Source organism: Anser cygnoides, chromosome 3 (genome assembly GCF_040182565.1).
Source record: "Anser cygnoides isolate HZ-2024a breed goose chromosome 3, Taihu_goose_T2T_genome, whole genome shotgun sequence".
NCBI lineage: Eukaryota > Metazoa > Chordata > Aves > Anseriformes > Anatidae > Anser > Anser cygnoides.
Window position 1 is genome coordinate 2,490,422 of NC_089875.1, and position 23,035 is coordinate 2,513,456.

At 42.1% G+C, this 23,035-nt stretch overlaps 1 protein-coding gene and 1 long non-coding RNA gene across 19 annotated transcripts in view; both read left to right on the top strand.

Moving 5' to 3' along the window:
* The window catches only part of LOC106048675 (uncharacterized), a 76,182-nt gene extending 63,503 nt beyond the window's left edge, over positions 1–12,679 (top strand). For 13 of the 14 annotated variants that reach the window (XR_010829983.1, XR_010829991.1, XR_001214242.3 and 10 more), the window contains 5 exons: positions 2,298–2,475; positions 3,167–3,338; positions 4,678–4,796; positions 11,151–11,291; positions 12,071–12,679. This is a non-coding gene — a long non-coding RNA (uncharacterized lncRNA). The remainder of the gene's footprint in view (positions 1–2,297; positions 2,476–3,166; positions 3,339–4,677; positions 4,797–11,150; positions 11,292–12,070) is intronic. The other variant, XR_010829984.1, reaches the window with a different exon arrangement.
* A 399-nt stretch (positions 12,680–13,078) lies between these two features.
* The window catches only part of BFSP1 (beaded filament structural protein 1), a 46,635-nt gene continuing 36,678 nt past the window's right edge, over positions 13,079–23,035 (top strand). For 2 of the 5 annotated variants that reach the window (XM_048060986.2, XM_066993409.1), the window contains exons 1-4: positions 13,079–13,154; positions 14,223–14,383; positions 16,244–16,348; positions 18,129–18,333. The gene's annotated coding sequence lies outside the window, so the exon portion shown is untranslated. Of the gene's footprint in view, positions 13,155–13,233; positions 13,765–14,222; positions 14,384–16,243; positions 16,349–18,128; positions 18,334–23,035 lie in introns of those variants that run through there. The other 3 variants (XM_048060985.2, XM_066993408.1, XM_048060989.2) reach the window with 3 other exon arrangements.

Consider the following 23,035-nt stretch of genomic DNA (forward strand, 5'->3'; position numbering starts at 1 on the left):
GTTTAGGAGTGGGTGATACTCATTTTGATCTTTATCACACCAGAAAAATCCACAATTTAGCTCATTGGGAGGGAATGAGTGAAGCATCAGTGATTAGTTGTGCCTGAAATAGGTCTAGCATTTGAATCTGACTGTAATTGCTCACTTGCTTTTATCCTGTGCTTGTGGGCCACTTCATACCTGCATAACATTATAGCTCAAACAAACAAACAAACAAATTGCTTCTCCTTGCACTGGGAAAGCACTGCAGAAATCTGTGAGGAAGGGTGTGGACTTGCATCAACCTGAGGAAGATGTTGTTCTCTTCTAGTGTGAATGTTAGTTTTCAGATGGTAATCACCATTGTAAACTGTTTTATTCACCTACTGTTGGATGGCAAAATCAACACGAAGAAATAATAAAGCAGCTGAGACCAGATGAAAAAACTGTAAAGATGGAGTGAAAGGCATAAATCTAAACTGTGTACGAGGAGTTTTTTTCTTCAAGAGAAATACTTGGAAACTGGAGAAAAAAAAATCAAAATGCCCAAAGCTTTTGTATTGAGTAAGAATTAATTTGAACCACTAACCAGACTTGAAAAGATTGTCTTTTACTGAATTGAATAAATGCTTCAGGGTTTGTTTGTTTGTTTTCCATCTATTATTGCTTTGACTTTGGTTAGCAAGGACAGTGAAATGCAAGACATTTAACTAAAGTCTGTTCCCATGAGATAACCAGCTTGCTTACTCAGTTTCAATTTTTATATAGTGTGGAAAAAGCCAGCTGTGCTCACCTTGCCGTATTTAGTTGATATGTATTACTGAACTATCTTTTGCTACATACTGCTCTCAATAGAACTTGGTCCCTGGTGACCAACACACTCTATAGTTTAAAATGGTTCTGGATACACACAGCGAGCTTCTGAACCCTGGGGATCGCTCCAGATTAGCAAGAAGAAATATCCGTTCGTGTGTTTTCAACTTCACATCTACAAAAACGTCTAAGTGCAGACAGTATAATCCATTATGTTAATGAGTCAGCTTGACAGAGAGGAGGTATTCACCTTCTTAGTGTGATGCTCTTCTGATGTGGTTCTTTGCACAGCTCCAGGAAGTCCTGCTGGATTTGCAAAGGTATAAACTGTGACCACAGTATAGCTTCAGATCTCTGAGCTCGTGTCTCAAACTGATCTCGATCCCTTTCCTTTAGCAGAATGCAAATAAGTTAATTGATCATCTGGCTTATTTCTTACAGAAAGACTGCTTGCTTGTGTGAAGTGATCTATCGCTTTGTTACCCTGCGGTGATCTGACAAAAGGAGTAGAGCTAGACATTTCTCATCCATTTATATTTAATTAGAAATAGCCATTAGCAAGTTTGGGACTTTCAATAATTATGTATTTCCTGGTTGCATTTATTTTTCCTTATGATTGCTTTCCTGTAACTCCTATATTAACCAGTAATGATATACTAATTGATTGTGAGGTTGCAAATAGATGGTCAGAGCTGGTGAGTGCCTTTGATTCAGTAAAGTAACAACAGGACTTCTGATAACTGAGACGCTGCATAATACCAAATTTTTATGTGTTTACTCATACTAATTACACGCTTTTGTTTTGGTACTTCAAATGGCCTTAATGGACCCTAATAACTGTCTTGGAATAACATATTTCTCCTGAATGCCACTTAGAGTGTCAGAATCCCAGCCTAAACTGCCTGCTCCCCAGATTTGCCCTATCTAGAAAGTTCATTAAAACATTGAATTCAATTCTCATAAATTTTAGAACAGTGCATTTTTATTTCAGTAAATGCTAAGCACCACAAAGAGGTATGTTGCTGTTAGTTACTCCAAATCAGATGGGTTTGAATACCCATCAAAAAACAATTTGCGCTCATTTTAAAACAGTGTGATAATGAATTGCATTAATTGTTAATGTTCACTTTCAGTGTCATTACAGAACACATCCTAAATCCTTCCCCACAGGAAAACTAATTGGCAGTGCGCACTAAGAGAAGAAATTCAAGAAGACTGAGTACAATTATTTTTTGTAATGGCTCATGTGCCTTTACTTACTTATGAGAGTGATTTTGCTCCTGCTTTCACCTGATGGTTTCTGCTCACAAACCACACTGATAACGGTTTCCAGGAGAATTTGAAATAGAGCTGTCCATTATGAACCTGTTTGGAAGGGCTGAAATTCACTAAAGCAAAATCAAGAATGTTAAAAATGTTATGTTTTTGCTAGAGGTCTAAAATTTCAGAGGTTCATTGTAAACAACTTCTCTAAAACAGTTTAGGCCTATGAAAATCTTTTGCAGAAGCTCAAGTTAGATCCCTGGTTGACAGTACTTACACCCTGCCTGTCTGAATCGATGCTGGTGGTCAAAAAGAAAAAGCCTGGGGAAAACAGTGAAATGTGAATGTGAGAGGCTTCTGAAAGCAACTCCTTGTATGGAACTGCCAGATCCAACTTACAGACTTCTCTGCAAACCAGAGGTCAGTCATTTGGGAGGGCAGATGGGTAAGGGAAAAGACTGAATGACATTTGGAAAAGGAAGAGAAGGTAGAGTAATGAAACAGTGGATGAAGGAAAATAAAAACAAAAGATGAAAAGATTAAGGTTCCAAGAGAAAAATGAGTGTCGTGAGCACAGAACTCTTACACAGCCGACAGGTACCTTTAAGGCAAGGATTTTTGTCCCTTCAGTTAGATGACAGAGGAGAACTATATGAAGTAAGTAACTAAAGAGGGAAGTATGGGTGAACACTCCCAGAAAGTATTGTAAGGTCTCTTCCTCGTGGAGAAAATACAAGGCAAATTTGCCTGCTAGCTGCCTGGTGGCAGGACAGACAGGCAATTTCAGAAAACTGCCTTAAAACAGCAGGGCCGTAGGCTGCTCTGGAGTGTTGGCCTTCACATTACTTCCTGTTGAAACTGGTCCACTTTCCAGGACAGAATTAGATATTTGCAGAGCAGGCCAATATAATCTTTCTTTGATTTGGTTGTTTATTATCATTTATTAGCTTTTATTAACACACATAAAACCTGTGTGTCCCTGTCTGCGGATCAACTACCCTGAAAGCATAGCAGTCAGCAACACAGCAAGACAGGCGTGCCTCACTGCCGGTAGTTAACAGAGTCATGCTGGTGCCTAATTGCTTGTTATGGTTCAAACATTTGTTTGCAGACTGCCTGAGGAGTCGTAGACAGGGACACCAGCTACCAGATCCTTGGCGATCAAAGTCTTGCTGCCTGTCAGGATAGCAGATGCTGGTGTAGGCTGCATCTTATTAAGGGAGCCTCGTCAGAGTAGTCAGCCTGCAGAGAGGATATCTACTACAAACAGCAACAATTCTTGGGTAGGTGCATATGAAAATCTCTTCAGTCTTTTGCAGCTGATTTACACTATCTGAAGGCCCTGCATATTCTTGATCTAGATGATTATTTGTACTCAGTAGGTTAAATTCGGAGGTAGGGTATGAGTTAGCTGAAAGAAATGGGGCATATTCAGTAGGTGATGTACTGGCACACCATTGAGTTTGTGAATACACAGAAGTGGCTCATATGTGTAACTCGAAGGCATTCCTACTTAATTTTGGGAAAATGACACCTGGAAGATAAATGACCAAAGGAGACAGAATCAGCAATCGACAGTGAACGCTTTCTCCAGTATGTACCATGATCAGATTTCAAGTAGGCTGCAACTAACCAGACATCATAAAGGCTTTAGCAAAGGTGTGAGTAACGCTGAAGCTCTGCACCATGAGCAGCACAGTTTTGTTAACAAAGGAGAGGTCAGTAAGATCTGCAGGTGTTCAGTATCTTGTGGGGTCTGGCTTAGGTGCAGCTTTGGAACAAACAGACCAAATTCACTCAAGGGATTGACCTTTATCAAGCACCAGCAGCCATGTCTTCTCATGCCAGAAGGCAAATATGTACTGTTTAAAGATGCCAGGCACATAATACATATAAGATACTTTGCTCTTCAAAATGAACACAAACATTACAAGAGAGGACTGGAGCTGATTGTTATTCAGATGTTGGCCTGGTAGAGAATCAGTTATTTTCCACTTCAGCTTAGTGCTCTGGAACCTCGATATGCCTAGTTCCTGCTGTTATTACAGGCTGAGCTCAATGTGAGTGTGTGCTTATGCCTACACTGAAACAGCGCAGAGGTACTACTACTGGAAACACCATCAGGCCCTCAAGATGTGCTAATACCTGTTTTCACATTTTCAACACCTTTCATTGGTGACATGATATACCTAAGGCGTAACTCAGCCAAGAATTTACTGGAGGATGGTAAAAGCATCACAGGGTACCTGTTCTCATACTTTTCTGCCAGCTGTTGGTCTTTGTGGTATACAGAATAATGGACTAATTGGCCTGTGAGCCCTTTTTTGTCCTTAGTTGCACTCATGGTCAAGGCACTCACAGCCTGTCTCTCCTGAGAACATCAATAATACTTTGCTGTTGACAGCAGCTGAGGACAACAGCAGAACAAAATATGAAGCATGTCCATTAAAGCACAGGACACAGAGTGACAGGCAGATAAACGGCTCAATTCAGCCTGCAAATTTCAGAGAACTCCCACAGGAAGCTACTGCTCCCACCAGAGCTGCAGCTTTGGGATGGAATTCTTTGTTTTACACTGCATGTGAGAAATATGGGTTTTATAAATCAGATCTCTCCCACCAGATGACCCAGTGGCCCTATCCTGAGGGTTTGATCCTCCAAAAGGACCCACAAGGGAGCTCCAGTTTGACTGCCAGGTCCTAGTGGCGTTGAGGCTGCAGATTCTACACTCACAGTTCATGGTAAGGAATTCAGTGGTAAATAAGAAATTGCAAATTCATTTCCTTCCTCATGAAAAAAAGAATTTCAGTTGGCTTTCCTCCCTCTCCTTCCTTGGATGGCTGCAGCGAATGGAAACGTTCTGCCTTAGAAATAGCATCTTCCAGCAGATCTGACAGTACTGCCAAGTTTTTATCAAAAAAGAGCCCTTGGCATAGATGAGAGAGCTTAGCTGCACCACTAGCCAGACAACCTCATGTGCCTTCTGCTCTGCCTTTGGTACCTCTTGCCACACCTTTTGACCACATTTCAGCTAATGCAGCTATGAATTTATCAATGAAACATCGCTCAGACAGTGCATCTGGCACCAGGAGATTGATCTGAGCCTGTTCAGTTCACAGAAAGGAAAAAAAGTGTAGGTCTGCTGCAAAAGTTACAGCTCATGTACCAAAGGAGAGGGAAAAAAAAGGATCCTCAGTATGGGAAGGGGGACTGGGGAAACTGAGCTGAGCCAAAGACTCAGGGAGAATCATAGAAATACAGAATGTCTTGGGTGGGAAGGGACTTTAAAGATCACCTGGTTCTAACCCCCCTGCCACGGGCAGGGATGCCACCCACTAGACCAGACTGCCCAAAGCCCTTCTCTGGGTACCTGTTCCAGTGCCTCTCCACTCTCTGAGTAAAGAATTTCCTCTTAATGTCTGATATAAATCTCACCTCTTTTAGTTTAAAACCATTGTCCCTTGTCCTGTCACCATCTGCCAAAGTAAAAAGTTGCTCCAAACACACTGGAAGGGAGTATGTTGAGGGAAGGTGGTGATGAGAGCAAGAGAGAGAAAGGGGGTGAAGAGGTTTTAAAACCTTCAGATTTATGCCCACAGAGATAAAGCTTTTAATAAGGTTGCCTTTTAGCAGCACAGTTTTATTTTCCTTTAATGGTTTGCAGTGTGTTTATTGCTCTGAACATGGCAGCCATAAGATGCCGTGTGTGCCAGGGCTGAAACACAAGTTAAAATAAAAGGCAGCTCACCGAATGGTCAAGGTTACAGCAGCTGTTTCCTTGTGATTGCTGCTTCACTTCTAATTAGCCCTCAACCAGTTTTAAGATCATTCTCGGCTATGATTGCATAGATTTGAGAGGGTTAAAGAAAACACTGTGACCTGCTTCTGCAGGACCTGTGGTGCCCTGCAGCCAGCGCTGAAGTCATTGGGAACTGTAAGCAATCACTGTCCTTTGAAAAGTCCAACATGCAGCCTTCAGTGAGTAAATTAAGAACAGACCCCTGAGCCCAGCTAAGTCACAGGAAAACTGATCTGGGGAGAGCCTTCAGCTATGCATGTTGTGAACTAAATTATTTAGGTCTTATGCTCGGGAGGTTTTGCTCTCAGATTTAGCAAAGCTGGAATAATTGTAATTTCCTGGTTTTAATTGTTGTTTGTTTCATTTTATCTTCAAGTTGCAAAGTATGTTTCCTAGAGCAGTCGCTGGCCAACAAGATATTCTCCTTTTAGAAAATTTGGTCTTTGTAGGAATTTCTCAACCTTTCTTAAGTGCCTGGAATGAGATTACTGAGAATTTCTCAGGAGAAAGAGTGGAAATCATTTGTGAGCACAACCAAAGGAGGAAGAAAGAGAAGCTGTGACTTGAGGCAGTGGCAGTGGCAGGAGGGAGGTGTGCTAACACCTTTTTGGCAGGACAGGCAGGAACAGGAGGGCAGACCAGCAGCTCCTTCAGAGTACAACTCCCTGTGAAATGTAGTTCCCTTCGTAACAACATGAGAGCAGCTGTGCTCTCATGAACCTGTGGTTCAAGGCCAGCATTGTCCCCAGCAGTGGCCATTAAGCAGGTACCTAGAAAGGAGTCATGACAAGGCTAGGGTAAATGAGACTATCCCCTAGTTCTCTTTCTACTTTCAGCTTAGGGAAGTTTGTGTGCAATTGCTAGTCTGCTTAAGATATCTCAGTGCATCTCTGGCTTTCAAGCACATGTCCAGTCAATTAAAATGATTTTGATATTAAAAACAATGTGGGAAACAAGAGGTACCTGAAAAATGTTAAGGATAGGCTGTGAGTGCAGAGCTTCTAGTAGGAACAGCCAGGAACAGAAACCCCTGACTAAATCTAGGTTTTGCTTTGGTGGAGGGCTACTTGGGTCGTTTCACAAGGGTTTGCTCACCAGACAGCAGTGCACCAGTTCCACATGTGTGAAGGGAATCAGCTGCTTCACATCTAGATGCTGCAGTTGTACAATGCAGCCAGGTGCCAAGAACTTCAGAAGATGGTAAAAAAATCCAGACTTTCCCACAGGAGTACAGAAACTAATGAGATACTTCTTCTTTTCTCCCCTCTCATGTTTAGTTCTAGGAGCAAACTATCCAGGAAAATACCCATTCCATTCTTGCTTTCTGTTCTGTGAACAGTGACCCTCGTGTAGGTGTAAGAAGTGTTTTTTACACAAAGAATGATAACTTTACACTAGAGCAAATCAGTACAAAAAGCACAGAACAGGAAAGAAAATCCAGAGTTTTCAACAGCGACTGGCAGTCAAGGTAAAAGTAACTGAAACATTAACAGATCTTCCCAGAAAATATATTTGCTGTTGCCACACACACAAAAAAATGTTCGCAGAAACAGAAGCAGTTATTCTGTGTTCAGTGATTCTTAAGGGGGAGAAAACAAAAGAGAGTGATCCTTTATGCTAAATCCTGCCCTCCAGGCTGATATGAGCAGGCTGTCGGACCTGAGCAAAGCCTATGAACCTTATCAAGAGTGGACTGTGATTGTACCTCAAATGAATCCATGTGTTTCTCAGCAATTATTAGCCACTGACATACTAATTTCCAAGAATTTTGCCACCTAGGATATACAAGATTGAAAATGACTCCTGCATTATTAATGCATTTACTGAATGCTTTACTGTGCCATGCTTTGCTTAACATGAAGGATATAAAAGGGGAGCTCTGAGATGGAAAATTGTAGATGGCTAGCTTGGAAGATGCAGAGAAGGTGAATCTTAATTTTAAATAATGATGTCTTTCTTGATCCTCTCTTTGATCAGGTAGCTTTGACACAATGAGCTAAAGCATGTTAATATTTGAGATCAAAACTAACAAGTATTTGAAGTCAATTTTTGCAGTAAGTTGTTGAGAAGGTTCCTAAATAGCTTATGGTAGACGATATATGATGAAGGGAGTGAAGACTGATTTTTGTGCCATATTACAAAGATTATCTGGCTTTATCCTCCCTCACAGCCTTACGGGTCAACTTTCAAAGCTCTGGGATTTTTCAGTGAATTATGCAAGCTTCTTCCATGTGTCTCTAGACATCTGCCAGCTTTGGAAGTGTAGTTATCACATCAGACATGTTGATTTGGCACAGAAATCCTCCTAAATGTGTCAAATTCTGTGTTGAAATGAATAAGCAATTTGTCTTAAAAGGTGCTAACAGAGCCTGTCTTGCTGACCCCTCTGAATTTCCTGTCTGTACTTCCCTCTATAAAAGCAAAACAAAAGAGAACAGAAAATGACTCCTATGCATTTTTCAGTAGTTGGTACGATGTCTGATTTTTCCATTGCCTTTTTAAAATGACAAATACAATCTGTTCATACCGTGCATCTTTACAGAAGCCATTCCAGCATAAGTTACCATATTTAGTCAAGAGTAGACGTGAAAAGACTCCTGCTAACAGCTACCACCTTCTAGAAACAACAGCCCATAGGTTCTGATCCTTTTCACTTGAAGTGGCTGAAAATTGATCCAGCATTCACTAAGATTTAGCCAATTCACAGGGAAAGAGAAATTTAATGCACTGCATCATTCCCTGCCTTTCAGATCCTCAGGCGTACTTTATATCAAAAAACAGATTATCAGGCTTTATTATTATTATTCACCACTTGCATTCACAGTATGCTTAATATCCACATCTGTGATATAGGGCCTGTGGCAGTGAGTAAGATGACAGTCCATCTGACAAGAGGTTACAAAGAATAGAAGTGGCCGCTGGGTACAGATCTCTAGGAAGTATAGGAATAACGGGGGGAAAAAAAGGCATACAACAGACACCCAAAACAAGCCATTTGGAGCCCCTTTTCAACCGCCTTGGAGATGAATTTCCCAAAGCTGTAATTTTAAGCCTTATGACTGCCTCCTGCATCCTTTGCAACACACATTTTAATGTATCCCAATAAACTGGAAAGTTTTCATTCTTTCTTTCTGCACCTGCTTATTAAAATACGAAAGGCTGGTTCATGTAAGCGTTTTGAAAAACCACCAGCTTACCTCATTATGGGCAACTAAGCTGTATCCAGATTGTTTTACGTGTTACTTTCCAGTCAGATATAAAAATTTCCCTGTGGGACTCCTTTTGCAGGGGCAGCCGTTTCAAACGTGACAGTAACCTTTGTTTGTGCAGGATGGATCTGTGTGAGGTATGTTACGTGTGCTGAGTGGTGACAGTAATTTTGCCGACAACAGAGAAATGAAAGCTCCAAAGAAAACATCAGTGACAAATGTGCTAGAAATACAAAATACCAGCTGGCTGGTCCTCCCTGAAGGCAAACCTTTTATTTAAATTAAAAGGTCTTTCTTTTTAGGTGGCCCGTTTATCTGTCATAATTTGACAGTGTGTATAAATGATCCGAATTTATGTTTCAGAAGATAATTGCCTTGGCATTTAATCTCTGCGTCATCTCCTAAATCTTCCCAACACTTAACTGTTCTGTTCTTAGGCAGGTTCTGTATCTCCCAAATAAAGTGGTGTTTTCCCTCTCATAGGCAGTCACCTAGTAGCTGCCACCAAGGGAAAATACCTGCTTGTAGTGCAAGGTTAGCACAGCAAGGAAGAAATACAGCAGACAGGCAATGAGGCTTGCAAGGCGTTTTGGAAACTGTCCTGTCAGTACTTGAGGACTCTCTCCAGCACACTTCCCACACGGAGTGAAAAAAACACCCTTCTTTACAGGTTCCTTTGATGCTTGGGGAGCTGTTTCTGTGTAATGGGTGTCAGAAACAGCCACAGAGGTTGACCTCATGTCAGTCCTGGCCATCTCCTGGCCATCTCCTAGCCATTCACCTTCAGGCCCTCCCATATTCAGCTAGCTGTAAGGGAGAGCAGAACGGCTGCAGGCATAGCTCCGGGACACCTAGCTGCTTTGGGATGGTGCCCAGCACTCTCCATGGTCTTCGTCCTGCCAATTCCTCTCTAGTTCTCAATGATGAGATGTCTGATCGGGTACAGAAGGTGATTAAGACTGCTCCTAACTAGCAAAAAAAACCACAAAACTTGCACAAAATTGTTTGGCACCAAGCACCAAAAAGGTTAATTGCCTTGGCTTTAGGCAGTGAGCATAAAAAATAAATAAATCTGTGCTACTACTCTCAGGAGACTCAGATAATTTGATAAATAGTGTCAGTAACTGAGGATCTAAGCACAGTGGATAATGTGATATCATTGACCCGTGCAGGATTTGTGCCATGAGATAATTCCTTACACTTCATTATTTTGCTATCCTTAGGTTAACAAATTTCTCCTCTAACTGCCCCCCCCCAAACAAACAAACAAAAAAAGGTAATAGAAATTTTTCTAGGATTTCTTTTGAACATTTTGCAGTCAGTAAGAGTCTGGCTTTCAGGTTCATCATATATTTTATTCAGCCCTCAAATTCTCTGTGCAGAAGCCCTAGGACCATCTCATTTGTTATCTTAAAATAGATTACATTTTGAAAAATATTTGGTGCTGACAGGTGGGGTTTGACATTCAGAACTGCTCAGCCATTGTGTAAGTTGTTTAGTAATGTAGCAGAATTTACAGTAGTGCTCAGCTTTGAGCATCTGCAAATGTACTTTTTTTTCTTTTTCATAGGAACAATTATGCTGCTCTGAGGTTTGACAATCTGGATCCTTTTTGAAATGCCTCAGTTGGTGAAGCTGGATGATGAAACCCCAAAATCTGGCCCAAAACCTGCTGTCATTTTAGATTTGCTTTTTAAAGCAAGCAAGATTGGTGGGATTGTTCCAGTAAAGTGTTTTTTTTTTTTTCAGTGTAGGTAGGATATTTACGTTTAGGAAAGTTTAAAAAAATACTGATGTCTCTTGATACTGTTAAGTCCAAAAATCCCCTTACAGTTCTGTAATGTCATAAACCCTCCCTATTCCCAGGTGCTTAAATCATTTTGTTATCTAATATAAAAACATTTTTGAACCTTTAGCACCAAGTCTCACTGAAAGATATTGGGATTCTTGGTCCTACATGATTTTTGGAAAACGGAAGTCTTGGAAAATATTATTCCTGTAATTCTTTTAAATACATGTTACCAATTGCACTTTTCCTTCTTTTTTGTCAAAGCCTTTCTTTTGTTCATATTTGTGCTTTTCTGCAGAAAAAATCCAGGACTGGAATTTGGGGTTTGGCATCTCCTGCTAGGAAGCAGCTGTATGTCCTTTGCACATCTGTCAAGGCAGGCTGGAGAGATCTCCAGATCTCAGGACTGTCCCAGTAGATTTTGCTCCTGGAAATTTTTGTAAGTAGCAGTGATATATTTCATAACAGTACGCTTTTATTTGTCTGCAAATTTATCCTGACCCTTGTCTGCCGCTGTTGAAAATCACTGGGTTTACAGCTTTGTGCAACAGGGTTAGCTCAGGGCAGATCTCTGCAGTGCAGATGACGTGAAGATTTAGATGTGTGAGATGTTCATGGATGTGTTGCACAGAGGGGATTCAGGGATCTTCACAGCTTGGGCAGCATCTGCTGATTTTCTCATGCCAGCAAAGACACGAGGATTGGGAAATGGAGCAAACACATGGGGATGTGGGGAAGGAAATGGAGAAAATTAATTGGAAGCCCTTTCTCTCTCTCCGATTCCTACTGCAAAGAAATGCTGGTGGGGAATACTTTCACCCCATATGTGATGAAGGAGTTGTACTGAGTAACTGCTAATTCTGCTCATAGTTCTTACCCCATTTCTTAGCAATTCTGCCAGGAGCTGCTGTGCGTGCAAGCAGTGAGCTATCAATTTCCTGCTGTAAAAGAAAAAGAGCGTAAGAATAAATTTCATTTTGCGCAAGTCCGTTAATCATCTGTTAGTGGATTTTCCCTCCTGACTCGCTTCACTGTAGCCTTTGGCTTCTCTTTGCTGGTTTTCTCCTACTTCTTCCATTGTTATTGGTAATTGCTCCGGTCTGCTGTGCTGCAGGGAAGCAACACCCAGTCCAGGGCAACAGGATACTGTTGCTTGTCTCTCAGCCTTGCCAGGGAGTTCCAGTTCTGAAATAGAAGTTTTTGTTTTCCTCTAACTAGGGTGCACTTGAAAAGTTCAGCCTTTCAGCCAGCCTGGGATGGGACTATTGCCCTGGATGGCAGTACTACGTCAGTGGGAAGGAGCTGGGCTGTGGCGACTCTGATTTTCAGAACTGCACACAGCTTTTGCTGACTGAACTCAGAAGCTGATGGCCAGGCAAGTACATACAGGAGCTTAAATTATTCCTATAACTTTTAAAGTTGTTCTGCTCCCTACAAAAAGCATCTCAGAAGCCACAAAGTGGAAACGTTCAAGTTGACAACCCAGTTCTATTAAAATCAGTGCCAAAATTTCCACTGACTTCCTCTGCTTCAGCCAGGGTCTGTACTGAAGATTTCAACCAGAGTCTGTTGCATGCTGATACACACGATACAGCTTTCTACTACTCAGATTTGTTGTTTAGGAAACGTGTGTCTGTTCATTGTAAAAAGAGCATTGTAAAACAGCTTAAACTATTTAAGATACTTCGGAAAGCCTAGGTTGCTGTTGGAACCTTATTTCTATAATTTTTGTTAGCATTCAGTTAGTTCATATAACATTTAAAAAAAAAAAGAACTTTGACTAATTTTCCTCAAAATTCTGGTTCTCAGGAAGATATTCTGCTGTTTGAAAATGATTCATACTGCTTTCACTGAGAATGTAGAAACTTTGCAGGCAGAAAAATAACAACCAAGGGACACAGATGTAAGCAGAGCAGCGTGTTCAGAATACGTGGCCATGCAAGACGAGAGCCCAGCCCACAATCTCTGCTTTTTTCCCTTTTATCTGAATGATTTTAGTCTATCAGCAAGATCCAACAGTTCATGATATGTTTCCACCCTAAAATGCTCCCCCAAATACTCTTCTTCTAAAAGGCAAGGGTAGTTTTAACAGACTGTGTTTGGGGATCCGCTTCCTAATGGGAAGGATGAGATCTTTGTATCGAGAGCTCTCCTGCTATTGCTTTATTCTCACAGCATTACTGTACTTCTTAGCAGGCCTCTGAGCTCCTGACTAACCAAATGCATTATCTGTCGTACTACAGATTTATTTTTGCTGCAACGAACAGTGATGCTCTGTTACGACCAGCCCAGGCTAGCAGCGGTAAGAGTGTTTCTGTTAATTGAAAAGACACTGATCCTACTCTTCTGATGAATTACTAGCACACGGTCTACAGTGATCACCTCCTAGATCACAACATACCCCTGTGAAAGAGGCTCAGTCAGCAGCAATCCATCTCTCTTCCCGGCAGTACTTCTCCCAGGTCGCAGGTTTGAGGAAATAACCCCTAAAGCATGTGATACTGCCTCTTTTGGATCAGCTGGAATAAGCAATACTTAAGGTAGGGTAGTGCAAAGGTGGCTCAGCTTCAGGAAACACCTAGTTGAACCCAGCAGCCGCAGTGTGGTGGCAATGACCAAATGACAGCAACCTTACTAGGAAGTCAGTTCAACTAACACCACTGCAAACAGCAAAATAGCAGACAGCTACTCAGCATGGGAGGGAAAAGGAGGAGCAAATGAGACTCAGATGATGGTAATTAACATTTGCCTGGCAGAGAGGCATTCGGTTGGCCCAGCAGTTGGAAGCTCTTTATCACAGATAAAATCCCAGTGTAGGGGTGGGACAGTTCCAGATAAGGCAACCTGTTTCTTGTGGTAGTGGGGAAGTATGCCGCTGTTCTGTGTTGATCTATGTGCTACAGTATTCATAGGTAAATAATGTGTTTGGTTTTCCTTTTCAGAAAATACATGCTTTGGGTTGTAGTTATGAGAAGTGTACCTTGGACTTCTAACATCTGTTTATTAGGAAAATAGCATCCTTAGTGCTGGGCTAGAAGCAAAATGAATATTCTTATAGTACATACTTGGGAAATTGTTTTTTAGCATAAAAACAGATTTGGAATACCAGAATTTTTCTTGTTAAACCTATGATTCTTTTGGGATCTCCCCCACATATGTAAGATTAATTTTTAAATGTTGCTGTAATTACCTGCTTTTAATCTTGTCTTATGTGTCATTACAAGTAATAAATTGATCAGAGCTTGATCCTACCTATTAAAATTACAGGGTTACTTTTCCATAGGCTTTGATAAAAGATGAATGAAGCCTTCCTCCTAATCTCTCAAAATATTTTGAAAAACTTCCCTCATTGATTCCTGCTTATGAATAGGTAAAACAATGTATTGAAAGCTGCTGGGCAGAGCTCTGCTGTGCTGAATCTGTGGCAAGCTTCAGTAACACAAATATGATGTTGTCAGGCCATCACCGTAACTGGCACTTCTGCAGTCACACAATAGGCTGAAAACAAAATCCTCATCTCTGGCATCTCAGGTACTAGCTTCTTTTTCAAACGATTCTTTCTTTGTAAGTCATTTCTTTGCCCCTAAAAACTCCCCTGATTATCTGTTACCTGCATTTGAAACAAACAAGACTATTTTTCATCTGTATGACTTTTATCCTGTATTCAAAATGCTTGCTGATGTAAATCAAGAAATGGCACACTTCTTGGAGTTTGAATATAGTGTTATCCTGGGTGTGGTTTATTGAGAGGAGAGCTTCAGGGTTCAGTCCTGCTCCTGGTCAGCTGGACCAGCTCCTGGGGCAGGAGGTAGGAGCAACCTAGGCAGACCTCAGCTGCATGCAGCCCTCATCAGCCTCCTGTCCTTCTGCTAGACAGCCCTCTTAGTTGGTGTTACACTACATGTATCTCTTTTAACAAAATGTAGCTCCCTGCCTGTTAGTAAGAAGGATAAAAAAAAGAAATGTCTGACTTCTCCTCAGGTCTCACCTCATTGCTCTGCCTTATTTTTATGGTTGGAATATCCCATCATTTTCAGGATGGATTTACATCCTTGACGGCACACTTAAGCACACAGCTATATATCTCCAGTCATATATGCCATGAAAGAAAGTGGTTTGGATGTAATATCAAGGGTGAATTCACCTGCTGTTACCTGTATATGAGCACGTTATTTGCTGTTTCATATTTATAAAGCAACAGCATTTAGCAGGCACTGTTCCTCACTATTAACTAGCATAATTATTTATCGCATGCTCCAATGTGTGACTCGTTTTCAGCCATCACCTCTGGGAGGCAGTGGCACAAGAGTGAAGCCCCACTGTAGTGGGTGCCTGTGTTTGATGCTGCAGATGCAATGAACCGGCTGGGTGCAGGATGGGTCACCATGGCTGCGTCCTGCTCCTGCCTGCTGTTTTCCCTGTGGGCAGCTCTGCCCTTTATCAGCAGAAGCTGCTGTCCAAGAAATGTTTGTCCACCAAAATGTTCCTCCACTATTGATTTGGTTACAAAAGCTATTTGCATTTTTGATTGCTGCAAGGGTATGGAGTATCCATGTCTGAGAGAGGAGACAGGTGAAGTATCCCATTTCAGAAGCTTCCTAACTCTGGTGGTTTCACTAGTCCTTATTTATTTTTAATCCCCCCACACTTCCATTGAAAAAAAATCTTTATACCTGCCTTCTTGGTTTTTCCCATCCCTCATTTCTGAAATGGCAAGCTAGCTCATCTATACTCAGAGTTAAATACAAGCGTAAACTCCACATCTCTTTTGATGTAGCACTAAAGGAGTGAAGGTAAATTGAATTCAAAGTAGTGATCAGAAACCACTAAGTGTCTCTGAGCATTTTTAAGCTGTGTTTTCTTTTTTTGGAATAAAATCTACTCTTACAGAGTATGGCACTGTAATTGACTGATTCCCGAGCTAGAGTGACCATTAATTTCTATGCTTCTGGGAATGTAAAACTGAAGAAAGTGTTGTTTATTTGGATATTCGTCACATGACTTGTTATTGTACATTAAACATTTTTATCTTTAAAATAATGGCTAAGCTATTATCAGCCACAAGATTCCCACTTCTCGGTGTAGTTCAAAGATTGGGACATAACTGAAGTTCTCCCAGGGTGACACTGAAGACTTAGAGGACTGTTTGCAGTGGGAAGTATTCCTGTATGTCTGTGTTACACACACACACACACGCACAAACAAAAAAAACCACCAACAAACACACGCCTCTTAATTCCCAGACAGTATTCACCAAGCAGTGGAGACTAGTGGTGTAGTCCTTAATCGCTCACACCAGAACTGATGGGAGTGGGTAAGGGTCCACAGAGGAGCCACGGATGACGGATATGGATATATATATATATATAATGGATAGTCTCTATATTGCAGTTTTTGCTGTTGATGTTACTCGGAGCCTAATGCTGAATTCTTGGAGTGGCTGGGACAGGGAGTGAGGAGAGAAGGAAAGGAAGGAGTAGCTGAAACAACATAAAGGTACTTTAATATTTTCTCCAAGCTAGCAGCCTCCTCTCCAAAAATAGGTTGTATAGACACTGTGAAGTCTGGTTTGCTGATAAATCAGGCCTGCCACAAACCAGATAGTGTTGGAGACAAACCATCCATCTGAGACAGTCCAGGGCCAAGCTGAGCATCAGCAGGGCCGCATGGAAATGCATGGGGTGGGACTAGTTAGGCCTGCCCTACTGCTCCTGCTGTGGCAGGTGAGAGGGAAAGGGGACTGAGCAAACAGATCAAAACCATGCTGGAGCCAAGCCCAGAGGAGAGGATGGAAGGAAACAGATGGAGTTGGAGGTTTTGTAGGATTTGGTTTGGGTTAGGTGCTGCATCAGTGCATTGTAGAAACGTGTAGCAGAAGATGGCTTATTTGCTATTTTTGTTAATGTAATCTCTTCGCAAGGTCGAAGATATATATAGATATTTAATCTACCACAGTATTAAAGTAGTTATTTGTAGTACTATGGCACGAGTGCCTGAAACAAACCCTGCTGGGCGCTGCTTACTCCCTGTCCACTCCAGCCAGGAGCTGCTAACCTGGGCAGGAGGTGGCCCTGACGCCCATCTCTTCCTTTTATATTCGTTCTCCTGAAACAGTTATGGGAAATTGCCATGCAAAAAGGCAGCTTGGGTTATTCTGCCTGCAGGCCAGGGCTAGTCCCTGTCTAAGGCTCAGTGTCTGTTGTGGCATGCAAAGCGTATGTCACTGCTCAAGTATTTAGGCACACAGTGCTCTAGCAAAACTCACGAACAGCATGTGTGATCTTCAGTGTGTCAGGAACAGGGCAATCCCCACAGAGTGGGGTCAAACACAGTAGCACTCAGAGCAAGCTATTTGAGTCAGGTAGATAAAAGAAAAGGTTACTTTAATCAAGGGATTGCCAGAGACAAAATACTACTTCTGTGCTTTCGACATTCTCCTTTTGCAGCTAAAGAATATTGGCTGTCTGTCAGTTGTCTCTCCTTCACCTCTTTATATGATATATGGAATTAACCCTGGGTGAGTTTTCCCTTCCCTCTCCTCATCCCTCAAAGCAAGGGATGCTTAAAGACAGGTTTATGTGAAAGGGCCACTGCAAAGGCAGTGTGCTAGGTCACCACAGCTACCTCACTGTGGAGTGACTTCCCTACCAAAATGACTTCTCTTCAAAATGACTTCTTACCTTCAGAAGCAAGATGGCTGAGGTAATACCTAAGGCTCAGCATTGCCCAGATGGGAAGCTCGATGGGAGACATCCTGTAAGAGTTTCTGTCTCTAGTAAGCTAGATAGGAATCTTGGTTTGTACAACTTACTTTGTAAATTTTGCACCTTTTTGGCGGCGTGATGATATGTTGATTTGGTGAGGGGAATTTTTTGTTGAGGTAAGTGAAGTTTGTGAAGATTGGGTGATGAACGTTGATGAACTTTAATAATTAAAAAGCAGTTTTGCTTTCCAACATCCAGAACGCTTTGTACATCTACAAGGAGCTGCAACTTTTGAGCAGAGGCCTTATACGAGTCGGAAGCTTTCCTGAGCCCAAGCAGTTATTGATGCCAGCTGGAGCTCTGGAGAGGCACTTCTCAGAGTTAGTTTGGCCAAATACAAATAAAAGTAACAGACCTGCCTCCTAGGCCCAGCTTTAAGGCAAAGCCCCCCAAAACACCAGCCTTTTTGCCACTGGAGCACAGTTTGCTTCTCCCTAACAGCAGGCTCAGCTCACAGCCCTTTGCCACTGAGTTTCTGCCATCAGTCCATGCCTCTGCTTGCTTTCTTACAGACTTCCTGGACCTGCAACTGCAGCAGCAAGCCAGGACCCTGAGGGCACTGACAGCTACGTTATCCTGAACAGCCTCACCTGGGGCTCAGCCACACCTGCTGGCTCTAATTGAGATCAGCTCTGGGCATCTAGAACCTTCTCAGAGCTGTTGGGCTGATGCTTCACCACCTCTGTCTGCTGGATGGACCTCAGCCAAGCCAATGGTGTAAGTCTCTTTAATGCTTGTCAAAGGGCTTTGTTCTGGGGATAGAGCTGAGCTGTTTTTTTTTTTTACTCCCTTCCTGCTCAGGTTTAGTGCATTTCAGCACAAAGCTTTTCTTTCAGCCTGGTGGTAACTCATCTGTCATAGCAGTAAAACCTTGTGAAGAACAAGGACGTGAACCTGGTGGGGGTAATCTCCTCTTTCTGGTAACTCATCTGACTGCCTTGTAGGCGTTTAATAAGGTGCATCAAAGAAAATTGCATAAATTGGTTGCTGGTGAATTGTGAGCTGTTATCTTCTGGTAACATCTGGAATCCCATGGCAATGCACACTGCATTAATATCCAGTTAACTGGGTAACCACATTGTTACCCTGTGTGGTGTGTGGCAGGCAGCTCAGCTACAGCAGCGCAGGGTTTTAGTGATAGTCCACTGATAAGCCCTAATTAGTCTCATTTCATTGAAAGAATGTGCTCTAACTTTAATTAAGGGAAATAGGACAGTCTGTGCAGTTTCCAGAGGTCCTTTTGTGACTATGGTGTATAAAGAGCAGAGAGTGGTGAGGTGGTTTTTTTTTGTGTTGTGTGTGGGTGTTTGGCTTTTTTTTTTAAGGGCGTGTGTATGTTGTAGCAGATTTCTCTACCCTGCCTTATTTTTCCCATCTGTAACAGAGAGACCCTGCTCCGAACTGAGAGTTAAGGTGAAGTCAAGTCATTCATTCACTTTGATAGATCAATGTGCATCATATATTATATTGAAACCAAACATACTCTTGTTTTAAGGGGGGAGGGAAATACTCCCGCCCCTTAAAAAAAACAGCAAAAACCATATGCTTGGTCTTCCAGGGGCTAAAGCTGGAGATTCGAAGTCTGGGGATCTGAAAGTAATAATCTGTAGTGCTTGGATAAATGAATTAATGATGGGCATTTACAAAAGTAAAACTCATATCCTGATAACAACCCTGGAAATGAAGGACAAAGATGGCAAAAGAAGCAGTTGCAGCATGATGAGGATAAGTTATTTTCTTCATTGGGCTCTTGGGTGCTGAATTATTCCCTAATGCCAAGTCTGCTGTGGTTTTTCTTGATTACCATCCATAATTATGGACTACCTTACCACATCCAGACATGCAACGGTGATGTTCTTCTCCAGTATGTCTGGCAGGAGTCTGATTGCTGAGCATCAGAGGTCTGTGGCTGACCATAGTGGGCTGAGCACATGCAGAGTAGGGTTGAAATGCTGTAGTAATTAACGATGGGTTAATCATAGTTACTGCAGCTCTGGTATGAGGTTCTCATGCAATGGCAAAATTCAAGGAAAGTAAAAAGAAGCAGATCTAAGCTCATTTGTTGGTAATGCAGTTTGGATAAGAAAGAGAGTCTAGTAAGCACAAACTCCCACTGTTCTCTCTTCTCTCACCACCTTCCAGAGCTGATTTGAAGACAAAGCTATTGGTGTAACAATAACTTCCTAGTTTACTTCTTAACACTGCAGTTCAGCTTGACTGTTTTCTGAGTTGTGCTTTTATGCCAATATGAAGACTCAAATGAAGTAGTTTGTTCGTAGCAATGAGAAAGAGGTACAGAAAGTAATGTGAAAAACATTCCCAAATTTTTCTTAGAGAAGCTGAAAATTTTCCAATGGAGATGCATTTCTTTTTCCTGGGGTAGTGGAGCACGGTCTTTGTGTGGCTGCTGTCCTGGCAAAAGCAGCAGGCAAAACCACAAAGTAAAGGTGGCACCCGAGCAAAGAAAGCAGGGGAAGAAGGTGGCATCCCCTACGAGGCACACAATTATAGACCCTGGAGCAGAATTAAAAACAAAGGCATTTGGAAGGCTAAGTCAAAGCGATTTTTTTTTTCCTCTGCTTAATCGAAGAAATAAATGACGCTGCAGTCACACTTTATTTAGTGGGCAACATTTGTAAGGTGTCTGAGTGGCTCGAGACAGTGCTGTAGTTACTGCATTAATGAACGTTGTGAAAACTGGGTTCAGCTAAAAGTAAACTAAATGCAAATTTTTGCTTACAAGTGCTTCATACAGACGTGAATATAAATGGGGACAGACCTCTCTGCAGAGGCCACATAAACTAATAGGAATAGTGCTGTCAGGAAAAAAATAATTGTGATATCTGACAACTGCCTAATGTAAAGTAACATCTGCTAAGTGAAGAGTTACGACCTTGCTGGTGCCAGCCAGCCACACAACTGGAGAATTAATTCTGCAAGTTGTTGTTCCAATGGTGGGACTGGTGTCCGGAAACATTAAAACAAAGAGCACAAATCTGTTCCAACAGCGTGAGTGGAGTCGTCATGAAACATGAATAAGGCTGTGCTGGCCCTGCACACGCACCGAAATGCATCATTTAGGAATGTTTTTGTTTGCCAGTGCCACTGCTGATGGCAAGCTTTGTTCCACACCTTGGACAGGAACAGCAAACCCGGGTGTTAGGCTCTATGTAAAACACTGTCTACCACACACTGATTGCTTTTGCACAGCAGTGAGCAATGCGTGAGGTTAGCTGGGTGTCAGAAAAACGTCTCATGTTACCAGTAGCACTGGGAGACACGAGGCTTAAAGCAACCTCACATGTCACTGGGGAAGCGTGTTATTTCAGACGTGCAGGTCTCCTCCTCCTGCAGGAGGACACAATGAGCATGAGCCCAACCTGTTGCACCTGGAGACCCTCTTTACACGGGCATGCCTTTGAGCAGCTGCTCTCGCGCTTTGCTTCGGTGTGGAGTCAGTCACCACACGTTTGCCCAAATATTGCTTGTCATTATGTACGTGTCTGTCCACATAATGAGTGCCTTTTGAGTGTTAATAATTCACTCCGCACCACACTCTTTCTAAGGAGTACAGTGCTGCAAAGCTTCCTGCTGGTTTCTTGGCAGTAGAAGAAACAGACTGTACACAAGGTAATTTAAAATACTGAGCTTTTGGAAACCATCAGTGTTTGCAGACCTGTTACTGGCCAAAACTGAAGGTTTGTGGCTGTTAATACTGCTGTAATAAACACGAAGCAGACAGCAGACCAAGAGAGAGTTTACACAGGGAGATAGGGAGGAGTGAAAGCAAGTGCTTTCTGCAGCTCTTGTTCCAATCGGATATTTGACAAACCAAAAGCAGGGGAAAAAAATCACCCAGGCTCTCTGAAGTCAGCATGCAAATACTTTTGTAGCTGAGGGTGGGCCTCAGTGACCACTTGGTGTGATCACGGTGCTTTAGCTGAGCACAGGCATAGATTGGTGCTGTGGAAATGCACAAGACAGCAGCAGTGTAGCTGCTCAGTGGGTGGACATCTGCTGTTAGGCTTTTGGCGCAGTAATTAGCAACCCAGGTTTTCAGAAGTGCCGAGTGCCTGCTGGCTTCTGTCATCGTTAGGTGTTCAATGCCTTAAAAGTGTTTTTCAGCCTAGCCCTGCATCTGGAAATCCAAGTGTTGGCAGCAGTCTGCTGAACACTCCCCCTGGGGGCTGATCCCATGATCCCAGTATTGCTGTAAGAGCTGGAGGTAGGGATGGCGTGCTGGGGTGCAGGTATATGCACACAAGTGGGCTTTAATATGAGGACTTAACATGCTGCTCTGCCATGTGACTGTCATCATTCAAGAAGGCTGCTTCAAAAGGCTTTAGCTACTTCTCTTCATGTCCTGTCCTGCTCCTCACAAGAAGCTTTCAGCTGCGGTGCTCTGGCTCCTATAGTGGAGAGCTGGATAAACCATGAGGTTGGCAGGCACAGATGCTAGAGCATGAACGTCCAGGGAATGTACTGATAAAAACTCAGCGCCATTCATTCTTTGACAGATGCTTTTTGAGAAAGTCTGGTATCAAAGATAACAGCAACTCTTCAGCAGAAAAGAACAAGGAACCAGTAGCTGATTTGACAGTTTGGGGGCATTTGTTGGTGTTTATGTTTCAGACAGAAAACTCAAATGTGGTGAACTTCTTAACAGAAGAGGAAGCCAATAAAAGGGAAAGTAGAGGCTGGTAACTCAATACAGAATATTTTTCCTACCGTTTGACAAGTTAGATCTCTGTTGTTAAAGTTGCTGAATATTTCTTGTTAGAATTCTCTAATTGGACCTGCTTATAAGCCAAGCTTGAAGTATTTGGGGTGAAATTTGCTGCGTGGAGCTCTATCCTGAGCTAAAAACTAGAGCAAAATTAATTTTGTTGTTTGAAACCTTTTTTTTTTTTTTTTTTTTTTTTGCATTACACAGAATAAAGAGCTCTGAAGGTTTACAGGCTGGGGGGCCTCTCAGTGTTTGTTTGGTTTTTTTTTTTGTTTGTTTGTTTGTTTGTGATAGCTAAGTTGAAAGCTCATGGTGTCCTTGAACACTTCAAAATCTGTTGATGGCAAAAGTTATGACTGAGAAGGTATCAGTCCAGCTTAGCTTTTCCTCTGTGTATAGAATTAAAGCTATAATGAATTGTAATGCAATTATGAAAGCTATGGCTCCTGGATACCTGGTTGTGACACTGTTAATCAAACTGGAGGTGGAGGGCACTCAACTGTGAGCCAGGGCAATTTATTACACAAGGCAGAGATGGAATTAGCTATTCTTCTGGTGTCTCTGGTGGTTATATCTCCTCTAGTGAATGATGAAGAATGGAATTGTTAATGTGAAGTCACAGATTTTTGAAACAGAAGTTGTGGATTTTCTTGCACCTCAGTGGCAAGTTGTGAAACTGCAGATTTATTTCTA